The sequence below is a fragment of the Ictidomys tridecemlineatus genome, chromosome 13, assembly GCF_052094955.1.
Source record: "Ictidomys tridecemlineatus isolate mIctTri1 chromosome 13, mIctTri1.hap1, whole genome shotgun sequence".
Taxonomy (NCBI): domain Eukaryota; kingdom Metazoa; phylum Chordata; class Mammalia; order Rodentia; family Sciuridae; genus Ictidomys; species Ictidomys tridecemlineatus.
In genome coordinates, this window is record NC_135489.1 from 69,011,327 (window position 1) to 69,032,592 (window position 21,266).

General features: G+C 31.3%; 1 pseudogene; it reads right to left on the bottom strand.

The window, feature by feature from the left end:
* Positions 1–640: 640 nt before the first annotated feature.
* LOC144369676 (cadherin-19-like) overlaps positions 641–21,266 on the bottom strand; it is a 36,960-nt pseudogene continuing 16,334 nt past the window's right edge.

Consider the following 21,266-nt stretch of genomic DNA (forward strand, 5'->3'; position numbering starts at 1 on the left):
AATTCCAAAGTATATTTTCCTGCACCTCTTTAATGTCAAACTATAATATAGAAAACAGCACAAACTTATATAAATCTGAGTAATTCATTTATATCAAATATATGTACAAATTTTAAATGAGGTTTAAAGAGCCTTCTTGGCAAGAATTTTAAAATATCAAACCCAAATGATTCATAGAATCTTTCACAGTCCCGCTTATTAATGTAACATAAATGTTTTTACATGTCTATGTAACCATCAGATTCTCCAGATGATAAATTTTCTCTATATATATCATCAGGAACCTCACTCATCAATGCTTTATTCTTAATTTGCGGGAATAAAACAATTGAACGAATGAAACAACATTGGAGGGCCTGATTCTCTTTCTCAGGTTAGGCAAATAAACACTTTGAGAATTTGCCCTGGATATAATGGATCTTATCAGGAACATTGCAGTCATGAGGTGGCACTGGCTTGCACTAGCAATTGAGGTCTATTTATGTGCATCTCTTCCAACATTTTTCTTTAAGGACAATGTACTCAAGGACATCGGAAAACTACAAACGCACGCTCACCACGCTGCAGAAAGCCAGACCACACAACGCATTTAGATCAAATGGGCATTAGCACTTTGGGGATTTTTTTATGGTAAAACGTCCTAATTGTTGGAGTGCACTGCAGAACCAAACATACATGCTAATCTTATAAATCGAGGTCCCAGCTCATTAAGGTAATCAAAATTTTCATCCTGGTCGGTGTCCGTTGACCCTAAGGAGCTCAGGGAGCTGGCCAAGGACCCCAGGCCCTTGAAGGCGTAGGTCTGAAGGGAGTCAAAGGGTGGGGCGCAGGGGTCCAAGTCCGCCTGGTCCAGCTTCTCCAGGATGAATTTCCTGAAGAGGCCGCTGTAGGGGCCCACCTGCAGAGACTGCCTGTAGAGGCTCCGGATCTCTGCGAGGTGGTCTTCCGAGCCCTGTGTTCCCCCATCACAGCGGTGCTTCTGACTCGGCAATGTCGAAAGCCTCTGTGTCTTCTCCACCTCCTTCATCATCGTAGCAGAAGATATTCTCTTCCAAGAAAGAGGATCTGCTTTCTTTGTTGTCTAAGCGCCAACATCAAAAATATAAAACCTGATGAAGAAAATGTATCAGAATATGAATGAACACACACAGAGCATAATGAACTCCACAATCCTGAGCTTGTTAAAAGCTCCAGACACAACCTTGATTTTGAAGATAACGTGACGGAAAGTAATTTAAAACTGGACTTGCAAAATGACATAAGGAAGAAGATAACAAACATTCTTGCTGATGACTTAGAGGGAAAACACTGTGAAAATACATTGAACTGTTTTCTGTGAACAATTTAGAATTCAAATTTTACTTTTCTCAAATATTAAAATGGAACCAAGTAGATTAATAGAGCATTTTTCCAATCTGAATACACTTGGCAAACTTAGTGACAATGAGTCCGGTTAAAGTAAGTTCAGAACAGGACAGTTTGATATTCCACATTAAGGGGACATTCTGTGACATGATTATTTTCTAAGTTGGTATTTATTGACCACAAAATATATGTCAGTTTCTTCTAAAAATTTATATTTATTTATTGATTTAGTTCTTATTAAATTCACATATATGTTATATTCCTTTAAGAGGGAGAAAAGTAAAGCCTAAAAGCATTTAAATCACATCCCCAGAAAGACCCAGCTAGGAGACAGAAAGGTCATCTTCAAATTAAGAAAGTTGTTTCAGAGCCTGGGCCCCATGATACCACATTAATTTCAGAAACTCCAAACTATCTTGCATTTGAATCATAATACTGGTTTGTGCAGATCAATATTTATTACACAAAATAGTTTTAGCAAAATGTAGAAACAGAAGAATTTCAGAACACTTTAATTAGAAGAAAAACTGTGTGTGCATATGCAGGTGCATGCTTGTGTGTGAGTGTGTGTGTGTGTGTGTGTGTGTGTGTGTGTGTGTGTGTGCACATCTAACTAACTAACCTTTCTACATCCTTGGATTTACATATCTTTTCAGCACATCAGGGATAGGATTTGAAACACATATGAAGGGATGTTAGAATTTTCACAAAGATAAATATATTGGTACTATTTTATACAAAAAGAAAACAGTGAGGAGTCTCAGGTTAGTAAAATTAGAAATTAAAGATGAGGCATCATAACTGATATCAGAAAATAAAGGATAATAAAACATACTGTAAACTATCACAGACCAAGTAATTGGAATTAATAGATAAATTCCTAAAAATATATAGCTACCAACACTGTGCCAAGGAGAAACTGGAAATCAGGACAGAACAATAAGTAGTAAGCATATTGAATCAATAATCAAAATCCATATTAAAGTCTAGGACCTCATGGTTTCAATGCTGAATTCTACTGAACAACTGAAGAAGTAATTCCAGTAAATCTCAAAATCTTCTGAAAAATTAGGAGAGGGAATACTACCAGATTCATTTTATGAGGCTAATAACACTTTTTGATACTGAAACCAGACAAATATACTGCAAGAAAAGAAAACTACAGACCAACATCACTGATGAACATAGATGCAAAAATCCTCTAAAAGGGTTGGGGAAGCAGGTAGGACAGGGAAGGTGGCCATAACCACTGTTACTTCATAAGGTTCTATGAAGATAAAATTTTGTAACACATGCAGGGCATGAGGACAATTTTCTGGACAACAGAAGTGCCCACTTGTTCTTAGGTATTTTTATATCTTATATTTGTGCAATGCATATGTCAAAACATTTATAAACTGGCATACATACACATACTCTTAAAATTGAAGGATCAGTGATCTTTGGTTTGAAATGTGGATTTGCCCACTCTATTTTTCATTTATTCTATTTGGTTTAAAAATTATAATACATTTAGAATAGCAGTTAAACCATACTGCTGTAACATAATTATATATTTATCATGTTACTTTAATAAGTGGAGATATGTTCAGTTCAGCACTACTTACCACATATTAACATAATGAAGATCAGAATAGCAATTATTACTTCGACCCTGAGTCCCAAGAAAAGCACGAGTTTCTTATCACTGCAGGTCTGTGTATTCCCACTGTCATCACAGTCACAGACATGTATGGTAAGTGTGTTTGTACTTGTAAGTGATGGGATCCTGTTGTCCGCAATTAAAATGGTTATGAAGAAGTTGGGCTCTTCTTGAAGGCTAAACCCACTTCTATTAGTCAAAATTGTACCTGTGTTATCTAAAACAAGATACCAAAATTTATCAACAACATAAAATAAATCAATCCATCTTGTGTATTAGAGCCACTACTATAGAGATATGATTAAATAAGTTCAAATAAAAGAGAAAATTTTTGATTAAAAGACAACTTGAAGGTTCCCTGAAAATTAATTAATGCTTTGACATTACCTAATTGTGAAATGAGATGAATTATTTAAATCAGTTTCAAAACGTTTTTGAGAAATATGGAAAATAAAAGCAGAGCAGAGCAAACATTTCTATAGCCACATATGAGCATTTATAGGCGTTACTAGCATTAATTTTATGCAGATGCTACCAGTTTTATTTGGATCAACTGCACTAACACTGCTTTTTCTAACATCTAGAGCCCTTTATTTTCATACATCTTAGAAATACATAGATTTTCTATTATATAACTATTAAAGCATGTGATCTCAAATAGTAGGTTTTCTAAATAGAAAAAAGAACTGATTTTACTTTTAGGGAAAGATAATAGTAGGATATCTGATTTTGACTTCACTCATTTTATTTTTAAAATTCAGAGAATCTTCAAACAATTTTTATCTAGAGAAGCCACTCAAAATATTAATGAAAATGGCCAACACATACTCAAAATGTAAAATTGTTTTTCCCCAAGTCCCAAAATATTCTGAATGATGTTTATCAATGTGATTCTTTGCGTCTTAGATCTATATTTCCTCTGTATTTTTTTATTCAGAATAGTTTTGCAATACCTAAGTATGTTCTGAATCCATCAGTCTACTTTATAAGATGATAGTAAAGTGCAAATAAATGAAATCTTCTTGAAATGCATATGTAGTTAAAACTTTTTCCAAATCATCTTTTCAATGCTAAAAAGATAATGCTCTTGAAGTCCATAAAACCCATGAAATTTATGTATGAGGCAGATTTAAGTGGTGAGAAACAGTTCTCATCTTTTCAATTCAATGTGTTTTATTACCTTACTTGGGACTACAAACATTAAACCAAACTTGTATTCTTTAGGTTTTGCTATATTTATTTTGCCTCAGTAATATATTTTGAATTATTATAAAGATGTATAAGACATATTATATTTGATATTTGTGGGATTTTTTCTCTAAATATATTTGAACTACTTTCACTAAGAATTTGATACAAATAAAATAGAGACATGTGTCTGTTCCCTCTCCCACCAAAGGCATCTCTGAATTGGAGACTAGACCCAGTGGTGGGGAGGAACGGCTCAGGTATCTGGTCATAGATATTGTGTGGCTTATATATTTGAGGTAAAAAGAAAGGTTTAAATAGAAATCTATATTATGGCCAAATATCTCTTCCTAAAGCAAATTTAAAAGGAGCAGAATGGCCTTCTATAATTAATCCACTTCTACACAAAAGGAAGAGAAATTCTTTTTCTACCCAAAATCATTCCAGAATATTTTATCCTTTGATTTATAAAATAATTTTGTTTAGAGGGAAAAGAAAAAAAAATAAACGACTTTCATATATTTGTAACTCCTTATTGATGACTTTAAACATTTGTGAATCAAAAACAGCTCACCTCACAGTACACTAAGGGTATTTTCTCTTCAGAAAAATACTGAAGATTAAGATATGAATGAACAGCTAGGGTTGTGGCTCAGTGGTAGAGCACTTGCCTAGCACATGTGAGGCCCTGGTTTTGATCCTCAGCACCACATTAAAAATAAATAAGTGAAATAAAAGTATTGTGTCCAACTACAACTAAAAATATAAATGTAAAAAGAAAAAGATAACGAAGGAATCGAGAATCCAGGACTGCAATGAAGTTTGCCGGGTCAGACAGAAAAGAGCTTATAGCCACTGTGACTTTTAAAACCCACCTCTAATTTGAAAAAATGCAGTGAGAAGGAAGTGTGGCCAGTATTTTCAGAACTTGACTCTGAGGGTTTTTTTTTCTTTTTTTACTTTTTTATTATTACTCTTTTGCTTTATTTCTTGACATTATGATATTAAAAGCAGTGTGAAAAACAATGCCTCAAGTTCCATTAAAATAAAAAAGTGATTTATGAAAAATGAGTCAAAAAATCATTATGACTGAATGGTGTTACCTTGATTATCTCTGATTGTGAAACTTGAGTTGTTTGTGTCTTCTGCAGAGAGAGTGAAATAAAAATGGTGGTCTTCTATAGATTCATCTCTGTCTACTGCGCTGATGGTTTGAATCACCTACGAGAAGACAGGGATAGACTTTTATCATTGCTGTATTGATTCAGGGCAATTATCACTGCTATTATTATTTTCAGCTTTTATTATGTAGTTTAGCCAAATAATTAGGGACACTACAGATGGGTAATTGTCAAATCATGGAGAAGATTAAAAATTTTCTTAGGCAACAATAATGTGTATGTTGTGATTTATAAAGAGGGTTATGACTTTATATAATACATTCTCATAAATGCATCATGTGGATTCCAGAAGCTAAATTTGTTGGAAGTTCTTCAAACATTGTTGCTATATTTTGACATCATCTTTTACCCTCCTTTCCTACATGTTCCCTTTCCTTCTTTCTTTACTTCCTTCTTTATTCTTACTTCTTCTGAAATCTAGTCATTATGACTTGCTGAATTTATACATTTCCTTTTTATACTGAGTTCAAAACGGGTAGAGTTATTGTCTTACTAAAGTATTTGCTAAAGTAATGAGTTTTTTAATTGATTTGAGGGAATAAGGCATTTAAAGCTTAGGGGGAAAGTATATGATTTCCTTTGACCCATAAAGATTAGAGAAAAGCGTTTTCAATCAAAATATGTTCCACTATTTATCTCAGATAATAAAATGATGAAGTAATGCAGATATGAACACATCAGTTCTGAATTAATTCTTTTATTTCAAAACATGAATGTATCAGTAAAGTAGTTCATTATTGTCAAAAAAAGATATGCTTGTCAAAATAGCATAGTGAGATTGTGATTAATTCTGAAAATTGAAGTAAATTGAGTATAGAAGCTAGTGTTTTAAATTTTCTATAATTAAAGTGCTTTTAACAATGTGTCAGACAAAACCATCCTCAGTTGCATGATGGCAAATACAAATTTATGAAGCTATATTTCAAATAACAGATTTCTCTCTACATGCATGAAGAACATTGTGAGGCTAATGCAATTTGTCTATTTCTCTGCATTCATTTATATTTTTTTCATAACCTCCCTAAGTAAATAATAAATTTGTGATAACTAAGTAATACAATAAAAGAAAACATTTTCATTCAATCCATGTTTAAAGTAATAAATGCAAATGTTGAATCAGGATGGTACTTTAATTTCAAAATATCATATGCTTTTGTATAAGTTGTTTTGTGTAGGTTTTTGTGTAAGGAGAGGACAAATCCTAACAGTCTCATACTGTGAATCTCAGCTTTACTACTTGCAGGTTTTCTAAGTTTAAAAACTGTATACATGAACACTTTCAAATTCATCTTAAGGATCCTGTGCTTTAACTTATCAAATAATTTATTGCCCAATTGGCATATTTCTATTAAGTTTTCTTTGTGAAAACATTCTTTTGTTGATATTTGTACAGGGTGGTGTCCTAAGTGATATTAGTAATCTTATATGAATAGCAAGGTAAGATTGATGGCGTACTCTAAAATTGATTTTTATGACATCATTTGATATCACATACACTCTAGATTTTTAGACACCAGATACTTTATCTTATCACCTGATGCTCCATATTGAACACAAACTTTTGAGTATATGGTGAAAATCTCCACTTTGAATATAAAGGCTTAAGAAGACTGCAGAGGCTTTGAATATATTTTGAATTACATTTAAAATACTATCCCAATTATAGTATTAGTAGACCGAGAGGGCAAGGATTCAAAACTCTGTCTCCTTTCAACAAACATGATTACACTTCTATTTGCTTTATAAATTGAGCCTCAAATAAAATATGCTTTATTGGATTCCAGTACTTTAAAACATAAGAATCCAATCAGTCCATCTGAGGAATCATTGATTCAATTGAATTAACCTTGAACACATGACATGTACACTTTTCATGAAAACAAAAAATCTCTAACAAAGGACAACACTAAAATTTCTTCACTGAGAATATTCATTTTTCCTTTCAAAATAACATTGAAAAGGACTTTGTGTTAATTTTTCAATAAAAGTCTAAGAAAATCCTGTTTGTTACATTGCCCAGAGGTCTAAACGATTTACTTACGTTGACTAACTTGGGACTCATTTCTGCCCTTCTATATTTATGAGAGAAGCAAAGACAAGTTGAAAAGTTAAGAACATACAACAAGTCACCAAGATTAAAAATACTAGAAATAGAGGCAATCGAATAATTCCAAATTACAACAAATGTCAAGAGCTCATACTTTTAATTTTCTTCTTTCTCTCTGGGTAGAATTTTGCCCCATGTCTTTCTCATATACTACATTCAATTTCCTATCTATAGTACTGTGAACTCTATGATAGAAATATATTGTGCCAGCCTAGAGAGTCTTTTAATAGGGATTCATCAATGGATTCAATGTTATCCTATATATTATTTCACCTAATCTTGCCATAACCCTTTTGAATAAATCCTGTTATTGACCCCATTTAAACTTGAGTTTTATGTAAGGAAAGGGCTGGCTCAGAATGACAATGCAATCTCATTCTCGGATGTTTTGAGATAATAGATTTACAGGAGGATTATCAGGCACATTGCTCTTTCCCTGGGTTTGCTACTGTCCTTACAGGTAGGATATAAAGTTACTGAAAAAAGAAATGGAACAGAGAAGGCCAACCAGGACATTTCTTATGTAAAATACAGAGACATACAGAGAAATGTATAATATAACATTTATAATATACAGAGTAGATATAGACCAAAAATAATGGTTAAAAAGCAAGAAAATAATCTTAGGTTTCCTGTGAAAGACAGGGAAGTATTTTTAGGCCAGAAGTAGAGCAAGTGAACTAATTCTTGAGTAAAACATGAATTACTGGGGAAAGTTTCACCCAGACCAAATGCTAGCCCGTGAAAACCAAGAGGGCAGAGATATAATAGGTAGAAGTAAATGAGATTAACGTTTGTGGGTCAAAGATGGTCTAATATTGGCAGTTTCATAAGTTTCCGCTTAATTATTTGATGGAGTAAAAATAGTGTTTGACTCTGAAGATAATCATGGGAAGAAAGATAATCACTGCACTGTGTATTTTTCCAGAGAAGAGGCATACGTAGGACCACTTACTAAAATGTCACTCCTAGCTTCATTATCCTCGTTCAAAAAACACACATTTTTTGACAACTACACTAAGAAGCTGCTATTGTCTCCAACAATATATTTGACTCTGTTTCCTTTTCTTGCAGATCAGCTACCAATAAAACCTACTTCTAAAATAAGTCTAGGAGTAAATTGCTAAAGATTATAAAATATAAATTGAATAAATACACAGAAAATGAGCAATAATTTTCATAAATTAATTTTATAAAATGTACTTAGTAAGCAATGTTCCTCAGTACAAAGATGTCAAAGAAAAAGTAGGAATTGCAATAAATGAATGACATAGTTTTTTTTAATTTCATCTGCCTTTTTGATTATGTATATATTCTATTGATTTTTACCTTGCAGTAGGCTAAAGATGCAAATTCTTTCCCATTGTCAGAAAAAAAAACTATTCATAAATTTGAATTAGACCATCACCTTCTGTACTAATTTATTGGGAAAATGATTATAAAATAGACCCACTCTGACAAAAATAATCTATAGAACTCAAAAGAGTTTAAAAATATCTGTTCAAAAACTAAAAGTAAAAATTAATACAGTAATAGTTGAGCCAACAAGAAAATATGGACAGTAATGTTTTTGCTCTAGTTTTGCCTATTCAGCAGTTTACTGGGAAAACATTTTTGAGAAGTTAATGGTAGTATTACATTCTGGTCCTAGACAGAGACAGAGAAATACCCAATTTCCAAAAATGAATCTCACAAAATTGGATTACATACTTTTAATGGCAATTTTCTTGTAGAAATAAATCTATGTTCCATTAAAAATTATATATTATATATTCTTAAAGTTTTATCTCAATGTATAATTTCAATTCCCTTTAGGATAATTTCAAAATTTATAAATGTTGTACAAAATAAACATATGAATGAAAACTACTAAAGTACAAAAGTATCTGATTAATGTCTTGATATAATCATTTGATGCCTATTCCACTGGCAAGAACATGCCAAGTGCTTCCAGACCCTGGACACGCACTGTCTGTCCCTATAGTTCACATTCTAGTGGAGGAGAGAGAGAAACAGAACTACAAACCTGCAAAGTGTTGAGGAAGAACTTGAAATACATAAAACACCTAAAGTCCATAATGCTCAGAATAAATAGGGTCAGAGGACCTGGGATATAGACTGAAATTAGAAAACCTGCTACAGAGTGAGTCTTGTGTGCATCATGAAATGTTCTAAGATGGCATATTACAGAGTTTAAACTTCATACTGAAAATCACAAGTTCTAAATTGGGGAAAATCATGATCACTCATTTTTATTTGGGGTCCTGTGACCCATGGAAATTAATTAGTTTTTGAAAAACTCTTTCTGAGCACATTTTTAAAGCAGGTATGAAAAAACTGTTGTCATGATACCAGGGACCCACTGATTGTTATTGAAGACTTCCTGATAAGAGATCCAAAAGGATGCTAACAATCAAAATCACAAGAATTATTTATAATAAGAAACATACAGAAATTAATGAAGTGTTTACATGAATTGAGAATACTCAACATAACTTCAGATGGAGACAGAGCTTGTGAATCCCACAATTTCCCCTTGGGTATGCTGTGCTTCACATGTCACCAAAACAATATTTTTTCTCCATTTCCAAAGGGACTATGTATTATTTTGACCATTGACCAACCACTGAAATATGATTGTCCAGGAAATTGTCTTCATGTGTACAGCCTTGATTAAAAAACTATAATTAAAAATATATAATTAAAATATAACTAAAATATAATTGATTAAAAAATTAGCACGCATTGCCATGTACATGGTGTGAGATAAAAAAAGCAAAGTTTGATATTACAGAAGCATCCCTTTTCATAACTATCTAAGAAGAATCCACTTCAGAAGAGATCTTAGGTCCTGGGTAGTGTAGGATATGTGAGAAGAAAATAGAAATTGACATATGAAAAACAGGGAGGAAATGGAATCAGTGGAACTTGGTGATTTACTGCATCTGGAGAATGAACATAAGAGGAAGTAAGGATGATGTCCATATATCTTTCATGTGTATCTTGATGAGTGTTAATATTTTTGCTAGGAGTATTGAGAAAAGTTGAAAGCAAACAATATAAGCATAGTAATGTTTTTTAGTATATGATTTTGATCATTGATTTTAGCACTAGTTACAACAGTTCATTCTCATATTTATTATGTGTGAATAATAAATATGACTTATTTCAAGTCAAATAATAAAGTTGACTTATTTCATGGCAATGCAGAACTTTGGTTCAATTTTATTAAAGAGCTTTCTAGAATGCAACTTTTTGTGTTATTAATTGTTAGAGTCTGTAAACAAGTCTGGATGGCGCCTGGCAAAATGCCAGAGGGAGTGGTTTGTGAAGTAACGCCAGCGAGCCATTAAGTATGGAGATTCCTTATTGGTTGACTGCTGTATCTAGTTTATGTTAATTAGATAAGCTGTGTTGCATGTATAAATACCGATTTTATCCTACAATAAATGGCTCCTACTCCTGCTGTATCAATGTACACAAGTTGCTCATCACCCCCCGGCTATTTTGCTGTAGCCGGACTGAGGCAATTAATAAAATGATCATCAGTGAAATTAATAATATAATTACATAATGAAAAATTTTAATAGATTCAAAATATTAAGTTTTGCTACCCTTCTAAAAACATTATGTTTTTAGACATTACCTTTTAATTCTTCAGACCTTGTTCTTAATAATAATTTACATATTGTTACAACCATATTTGTAATACTATTTGTGTTGAAATTAATATGTGCAAATGTCTAATTTTTTTTTCTTTTTCCATAAGTAAAGCTACTTAAAATGGTTTGGAGAGCTGGAGTTGTGGCTCAACAGTAGAGTTCTCTCCTAGCACGTATGATGCACTGGGTTTGATACTCAGCACCACATAAAAATAAATAACAAAATAAAGGTATTGTGTTCAACTACAACTAAAAAACATATATTAAAAAAAAATAGGCTGGAGATCCTTTCTTTATTTTGGGAAAGTTTAAATCCTATGATGATATTTGTAACTTATAATTTTGAACATATTCATGTTTGCAATTCTCTTGACTAAGATATCTCTTAGGATTTTATATCACATGCTCTAATAATCTTAATGGTCATTGCTTTAATTCACTCTCCTTTGGTTTTTTACAGCATTACTTGAATATTTTATTTTGTTTCATTTCAACCTAATGATTCTCTGAACTGTGTATTTTGAAATAGGTATAGATTCATAGGAAATTGCAAAAATAATCCATAGGCTCTCTTAAACACTTCATTCAACTCTTACTAAAGGGTGGCATCAGATATAACCTCAGCACACAATTAACCTTACATCCTTCCACTCAAACAGTGGAAGCCAATCTCAATGATGCTAAAGAGGAACTCACAACTTTTCATTTGCATTGTAAATAGCGGATACCCTCACACATCTGGCTAAAGACATGAACCTGGGTCTGCTGCCCTCTGCAGTCCACGCAGTCAGTGCTGCTTCTATGCAATGCCAGCGCACCTGGCAGCACATTCTGGTGTTCACAGAAGGGAACAGGCTTCCTGCTAAGAACTTGGAGACACAGTCTCATCACAATCTTGAAAGAACAAGTTTCACTATCCAAAGAATTTTCCCTTAATTATTTGTGAATACAAGTTTTAAAAATTTGATAATCTTGATATTAACATTAAGGTAATCAGGGAAAATTGATTTTCTAGGATGATTTATTGATTGTTGTAGAATCTAATTGCCTCAAATTGTGTTACTTCAAGACTCATTAATCTGGTTGCTCTATTAATTTAGAAGCCAATTTGAAATATATTCTACTTTTTATTGGATTTAAGGTGCTTTATTATGTGAATGGCATTCAAAAACACTTCTTACTTTGGATAATATTCCTAAATTAAGAAAGATCAACTTTTTATACAAATTACATTTTACACAAGTTTTATATACTTTGATGGTAGCAGGATACAAAATCAATTTATTAAAATACTCAATCCCCATGCTATTAACAATAAAAATTCTGATGTAATAGGATATACAGCCATATAACTCTTAATAACAGGGACTTGTGAGAAATGGGTTGTCAGGGCATTAACCCCTGGGGCATTATGATGGAGTACTCTCATACCTACGAGGTGGAACAGCAGACCACACACCTAGGTGCCATGGGTCTAGCATCACCTATGTTGTCCCACTCTAACTGAAACAATGTTAGATAGCTCATCACTGTGTAATAGAATATAATTTCTAGACCTTACAAAAGTAAATAATATGTTGATTTCTGTCAATACATTTCATGAACAATAAATTGTTCATATATTACTATCTAAATGTAGGAGGGAGAAAGAGATTAATAGCATGTTTGTAAGATTTTAGTGGCTCTTTCAAAGGCTATTTTGTTATTTAGTGTTTGGTTTTGATTTTACTTGCGGAAAACCTAGTCAGAACATTTCAAAACAAAAATCTGAACTCAAGTTAGTCTGAATCTACTATTAACCTCTAAAGAAACACATGAAAGGAACAAGGACAATCTTGTCGACATCATAGCACTAATGCCTAGATTATGAAAATAAGGCTTTTCAATGAACACGAAATACAGTCCTTGTTGTCATGTACAGCGGTAGCACTTAAATCACCTGCACATGGATTTCAGTCCATCACCTGTAGTGCAGCGGGAGGGAGACATATTTAGGTTTCCCTTTGGTTTTGAGTGGAGTAACATTCTTTCAGATACTTATAAAACTGAGATAATTTGAGAGTGACATCTGAAAGTCCCCCTCATGATTATTTGATGATGTCTGTCCTTCCTCCTTAAAGTAAATTGATTGTAAAATAAGGCTGATCCATGTGACATTTTGAGTTTGAATTATGATTATTCCAGACAAGAGGTGAGAATTAAACTGACTCTTGACCTCAACATCATGAATATAATTCTTTCTACAAATCAATAGAGAAAACCCTTATTTTCATGTTTGTTTTCCACTATGAAAATAATTTAAGGATAGCTATTAAGATTACTATGGCAAAAATAGTTACAATTAACTCCCCTCTTGGAGACAAGTACATAGGACAGGCTTGACTTAATCCATTGTAAATTATGTGGAGTTGGAAAGTCAAACCTTTTTGAGGCATGGTATAATCATCTGTAAACTAGAAAAAAGCATGCTCTTTTATGGATATTCCTGTGTAACTTTACATTTAAACTTTCATCAGAGTACAGGAGAACTCTTATGTCCTTAAATTCAAAACCCTCCTTTCTTAGTAGGGTTTAATCTTGGCTATACCTTTATAGTATGTTGTACCAAACATTAGTATTTGAATTTTCTTTTGAAAAGTTCTACCAAGATGTAGAGGTTGATATTCTAAGTTTTTTTTCCTTTTTCTTTGTTTTCATTCTTACAAGTGTTCCAATGAATAAAGAAAGAATAATTAACTTATTTTAATTAAAAAAATGTTAATTCTTTTTTCAATTACTATATGGGTACATTGCAAATTTTTTAAAAGTTAAGACACTATGGAAACAGTGATATATGTTTTGAACTTTGTCAAGATATTTCATCATTAAAACAATTATTTCATCATTGCTCACAATTTTTTTCAAATGTGCTTCTAAAGAGTTATAACATTTCAAAACTTGTACTATGAAAGGCCTACCAGAATGGTAAAAATGAAATAAATTTTCACCATAATATTCTTCTTTTAATTGTGTTGCTCCTAGTATTAATTTAACTCTCAAAGAGATTTAAAAAAAGACTGACACACTATCATTTTAGTTTGATTTGAGTTTTCATTGTAAGAAGTTAAAACTTCAGAATTTTTTTATTTTATCATAAGCACAGGGAAAAGAAAACTGAGAGGGGAAGATATTTCACAAATTTTAAGTCAATCAGAATATGAATACCAAAGTAGAAACTAACACTGTAGGCTCAGGATACTGGTAAAGTTTACCATGAAAGCAAAGATGCAGATTATGAGACTTCAGGTGAAGTTATACCATTTAACTTTTCTCAAATTAAAAATTGTATCTTATCCATATAATTATACTGAGTTAAACAGTATAATTATATGGATAAGATACAATTTAGTGATCATCCTATAAGTCTTTAAACAAGAAGGATTTCATTACAAAATATCTTGTTTTGAGCCATTCTGTTTTGCTAAACATAAGTGGGATATTCACTTCAGTCTATGGCCCAAAGCCACCGATGAGCATGGTGTCCCTGTCACTAAGTGGTACCCTCATTCTCAAAAAAATGTGATTACTCCTATTTATATAAATACACTGACTTCTGAGTTGTAGCTTATGAACCAGAATCTTGGAAAAGAATGTGTCAACCACTCAGGTGGTAGAGCTACACATGAACTCCAATGCAATGAAAAAGGAAAACCCAATCTATCAAATGTATATTTCTCATTTACACATGGTGCAAAAGTAGAAAAGGGTTACTATTAACATAGCTATTAATAATTTTATTGTAAACAACAATAGAGGAGTTATAATAAAAAATACAGTGTGGTCCTTAGAATCACCTATCTTTAGTCAACAAATATTTATCAGCCAAATCTAATACTCTGGCCTAGACCCCAAGCCTCCAATGTGTAAGTTGTGCTGTCTTCCCAAGTCTTCTGCTCAGTGATCTTGGCTCAGCTGAAAGCACTGAAAATGCAGTCTTACTTGGTAAATGACTTACCACCTGGGGCATCATAGTTATATAGAAAAATGAAGTATATTAAACCACTTTTTAAAATTTTTAGAGTTTTTCTTATAAAGGTGACAATTTAAATACATTCACAGCTATTATGAAATTATTGCCATATAAGTTATATATTTTAAAATCCTAACATACTGCATATTTCAAAAAACTAGAAAAAAATCTTGTCATTTTCACCATGAAGAAATAATAAATGTTTGAAGACATATGTGTTTAACCTAATTGAAGCATAATATGATATTAATTAATAAGCACATTTTTGTACAATGAATCAAAATGCATTCTACTGTCATATATACCTAACTAAAATAAATAAATAAATTAATAATAATAATAATAAAAGACACAGACCACCAAACTACCAGCATGTAAACTACAAAAAGTTGCCTTTAAAACATGCTCTAGTATTTCAAAATAGTTAATAGATACTCTTTTATTCTTAATGTTATTGGGAAAATATATTAAAAACACATATTAAAAACAAAACTAGTTAAAGTGATTTTTCGAAGCTCATTAATATATTTGTCTTTCTGTTCAAGAAATCAGATGTGTTTAAAATGTTTGAAAACATCAAAATTTATGTACAGCATATAAATTACAAGTGAAATAATCCACTTATAATATAAATTTTTTAAAAATTATGTAAGCCTAGTTTCCTTGGGAATTGTGAGTTCCAGTACATTTGCATTCTTTTCTTATTTTATTTTAATGATCTCTACCAGTCTACACATATGTCCCTGATGTCTAAATTTGTTAAATTTTATATTTCTGGGAAGTATAGCACAAGGGAGAAACTCAGAACTTTTATATCTTACACTTTCTCAAAAACTATGGTTTTTAACCCATAAAAATGAATAAATTTAAAAGGTTATTTGCATATTTATAATCATGTATTTTTAAAAAATATATGCTTAAAATTACAAGATTTCAGATTTTCAGGATAAAATGGTTCAATCATAAACATAATTGAACATAGTTCACTTAACAGTTTAAAAATCATTGACAATTTCCAGTATCTTATGGTTGAAAAATGAATAACAATTATGATGTACCTATGTCTTAAGATATTCCTATCTGCTACTGTATTAGAAAATTAAAAGTAAAACATAAGGTTGGTTACTACTCCTGATTGGTAAAAAAATGTAATTCCTGCTTTTGTAAAATACAAAGGGTCTCCAATTCCCTTCATTGAGAAATTTAATGTCATTTAGAATATATTGATTTCTGTATTTCTGAAAATAAGACTATAAAATTTTTGGAAATTAGGGGCCATTTGAAAAACAAGCTATGGTATGTATCATACAGAGTGCCCTACAGAGTGTCTTTAGAAATTTTTAAAATAAAATAATCTTTGTTTTTAGAAATTGTTTAAATAAAAAGAAACATATACTATTATGTTTAGCACAAAACAGAAACATGTAATTAAGATAATTAAAGTGTCTATGAGAGCATTTCAAAGTGGGATAAGTATATAAAAAAATCTATGTACAGCATATAAAATAGTAATCATGTCTAATATGTGAAATATAGAATCACTATAGTATAATATATATATATATATAATATCATATGAATATTAGTATTATATGTGATATAGTCATTATGTATAGTATATAAAACAGTGATGTGTTACTCAGACTTCGGTAATTTAGGAAGCTTTCTTACCTGACCAGAGTCTGCATTTTCACACACATAAGTCTTATAGTATTTAGAGAACTCAGGAGCATGATCATTGACATTTAGAAGTTGTACATACACAGGAACTGAAGAAATCTGTTGAACATTGTCTATGAGTTGAATAATATACAATGAAAAAATAAGTATAATAATGTCTTATAATCATGAAAAATTGCCTTCAAGACTACACAGTATATTTCTTTTTTTTTTTCACTTGAAAAACCAAAGAGCCAGATCTCTGTATGAGGACAGGATCTGCAAATGATTCATGTATTTTTCAACAATATAGCTAAGGAAAATTTCTGTTTCACACCTTCTCCTCAAGCAATATTTACTAAGTGTCTTTCACTGGATGTTGGTCATAGTGGGAAAATAGTAGGTATAAGGTCAGCTTGCTTCATTCCTGTAATCGCTGTTAGTATTTATATAAACACACCTAATTCTGATGAATGTAGGTATTGTTAATTTCCCTGATTTCACTGAAAGAAGATTGAGAAACCATTTACCATTCAGCATTGCCTGAGATTTCAGTTAATGTAGAAATATTTGTATAAGAATATACAAGGCAATCTGGGCATAGTAGTGTATGATGTAATCCTGGGAGGCTGAGGCAGGAGGATTGCAAGTTCAAAGCCAGCCTGAGCAACTTATCGATGCTCTAAGCAACTGAGCAAGACCTTATCTCTAAATAAAATATAAAAAGTGCTGGGGATGAAGTTCAGTGGTTAAGCGCCTCTAGGTTCAATCCCCAAAATATATACCAATCAATTCTCTTAATCATTAAAATTTAGGTGCACCTTTTAAAAACAAAAATTGTTTTGTTTAAATAGAATGTTCCACAATGTACAATAATTTTAAAATTATATTTTATTTTAAAAATAAATATAATATTTTAAAAATATTGATACTTTATTTCAGATGATCAATTTCAACATTGATGATTTTGTATATAAATTATATGTCTACTTTTATTAAATCTCATGTTTTAATTTTTTCCCTTAAATTCAACTTGAAGCCTTACTGTTTTTCTCAGGAGAATTCAAACATTTCCAATTCTTTTCCTTTGTTCTTATGTTATCTGCATTTATATTCCTTATTTTCAAATATATAAGTATAACTGAAAAATAAATGTATTTTGGTTTTATTGTTTCAAGAAAATTTTTTTTTCTTTTCTTTTTTTCCTCCTGGTATCACAATTGAATCCAAGGGAGCTTAATCACTGAGCCACATCCCCAGCCAAGACAATTGTTTTGTAAGAGATTTTCTAGCATATTTTGGAAAGACAAGCCCAAAGTCTTTAAAACATATTTGGTATTTAATTGTTTTTTTTAAATCCCTTGAATCATTTTAGTATTACTAGATACATGTTTCACTCACTTGAGAACATAGGAGAAACAACACATTGGAGAGAAATGAGACACCTCAGAGAGTAGTGACAGGAATTTGGCTAAATGTTCTCATAGATTGTTCAAGTTTGGTTCTAAGGAAGCCACACAATGGGGGCTAATTGAGACCCTACATTTGAGTCATTCATACAAATAAAAGCATTTAAATATAATTGTCTTGCAAGTTTAAAAATGGAAAAATGTGACTGGTGAGGAGTATAGTGTTTATAGTTAATTTAAAAACACTGAGTGAAACACATACTTTCTTTCATTTGCTCTATTAATATGGGAAAATGTAGCATAGGATTAAGACAACAGGCTTTGGAATCTGATATAATTGTGATTGTTCTATCCATTTATCACTGAGGGTGGGAAAGCAAATTACAGAGGCTGCAGTTTTGTGTGTGTGTGTATGTGTGTGTGTGTGTTTGTGTGTGTGTGTGTGAAATTCAAATAATATTGACCTCAAATTTTACTGTGAATTTTAAAATTATGTTACATAAAATAGTTTAACAAATCGCTGAGATGTTAATCTGTAAAATACTTAATAAAATGTTTATAATATGCAGTTTCACAGAACTCAATCTTTTTAGCCACAAACTATAATTTTTATAAATTAATATGTGAAAATGTGATTCAGAAGTGACAAGATGAAGACATTTTCCCTGATGTGCCTCAAATGATTCCCAGTTTCTGCTATCATTGCTGTTTGGTTATTTTCTTCAACATACACAGCATTGTAATATCTATAGTTTCTAGTGTGAGCCATTGGAATATGCCATCTTTTAAACTATAAATTTTATGTTCTATTAACTGAATAATGTACATTACCACACACATATGTAAACATGTGAATTATGCAGAGCATATGGAGCTATTTCTTAATGCTGTAGGGGCTGTGGATCAGTTGTGGAACCAATGCAGCTTAGGAGCTGAAGTCTTGTCTGAGTACCTGCATTGTACTGGGCTGGTCTTTAAATATTTTAATATCACCCTTGAACAGAATATATGATGACATAATTATAGTGTTGATCAGATTATGCACTTTATTCATAGTACATATGTAAACATACAAGTGTTGAAGTAACGACTTTTGTGGATAGCAGGTATCTTATAACTCAAAGATACGTATTATTGTTTTTGTTTTGTTTTACAATGCTGAACCAAAAAATGCTTAGATAATTTTCCTATAGGGATCTTCTATCATAGAAAGGCATTTGTCTGATAAAAAAGTAATTATATAGCTAATTTGATAGTATATAATTAAATTATCTGGAAATTTTTGTTGCATTCATTTATTTTTTGATTCTTTTTATTCATACAAGATTAGAGCATTTTATATCTAAAAGTACAAACTATAAATTTTAAAGAGTTTACCTTCTAGTAATTCACATTATGGTACATCTAAGTTAAGAAAAGAAATTATATATTCTTATAAGCATTATATTAACATACAAAATAAGCTTGAATACAAAACATTTCTATACATTCAATAAATTTTGATCATCTAATAGCTGAGAGCAATTTTATAGATAAACATATTTTTTGAGGAATCTAGTCTTCCTTCGACCTGATTTGGATTCTTTTTTTTTTTTTTACAATAGCTTTGTAGAGAGTGACATTATGAATGATTTGTTCTCAGAAATAAATACGCATTGAATAAAAGCTTCTTGCTCTCGGAATAAACACCTTTGTGCTTCCTGACAGGAAAAGCCTTGGCATTTCTTCTGCAGCAGCAGGCATTTGTTCCATTGTAACATTTGCTCCTCGTCCTTTATTGTTTAGTTAGACAGAAAATTCAAATCCTGACCCAAGTCCTGCTGCAACATTTCTGCAGAGTTATTCAACATATTGCAAAAAAAAAAAAAAAAAAAAAACATGTGAGAGCACTTTCCACTCTGCCATATCACCTGCAGCTGTTCAATAACATGAGGAATAAGGTAGACTAAGGTTTTAAGCCTCAAAGGAATACAAAAAAAGTGAATAAGATTGTTAAAATTCTATGTAAAATCGATTATAAGAAAGGAGGATGCCTTCTAGAACATCTCAAATTCACAGCTTCACTCCTGTGCTGTACTACAGTATTACACTAAATTCATGTACCAAATAATGGCGATGATTTTGACAGTCTTTCCTATTGTGTTGTATTTATTCCTTTATGCTTTATGTCAGATGATTGAATAACTGATTCACTCATAATGTTATGGACACTATTCAAATGGTAAATTGGTATTATTTTACCCACTTTTATACCTTAACAATGAAATCATCTGCTTTTCGCTGAAACAAACAAGCAGACAACTGGTCATTAATGATTAGTAAGATCTGACCATCAGTTCAACTGCAAATGTAAGTTTAGTTAAAAAAGGGACCACTCTTTTTGGGATATGCAGACAGGTGATGAATATGATTTGTATCCTCCATATTCTGTACTATAATAATATTGAACTATGATTTATGTTAAATGTCTAAATTCTAAAAGAATTAACACTGACATTTTATCCTAAACACAGGTAAAAATGGAGGCATTTCTTATCTGCTTTCTGGAAGAGTTACTTGTGAACTGATAGACTAAGCTAGTTATGTTTGAACTAAACAAATATAAATCATTATAAACCTAAAACTTTAGTTCAGATCTTATAATTTTACTATTATTTTCATAAAGCAGTATATAAAACTAATTACATACTTCTCTAAATTGACAATCTGGGGAACCAATACCATGAATTGAGTTTGCTACCTGAAACTGTCTTTTCAGATGAATGTTTTTAGAAATTACATAAGATTTTCCTTTTTTAATTAAAATGATAATATAAAAATAAACTCACACAGAATATGTTCAAAAACTTGTAGAAATATGTTTTTAGTTTTTATTTATTGAAATGAAAATATTTTAATGCATATGATTGTCAGGGCATAAAATTTCAAGTTTTATATGTTGTGTTTTCCTCCAAATTATCTTTGCATTAAACATTATTTATTGTTATATAATAAGTAAAAACAGTTTAGAAAATACTTAGTCATAACATTTTAAGAAAGCTTTA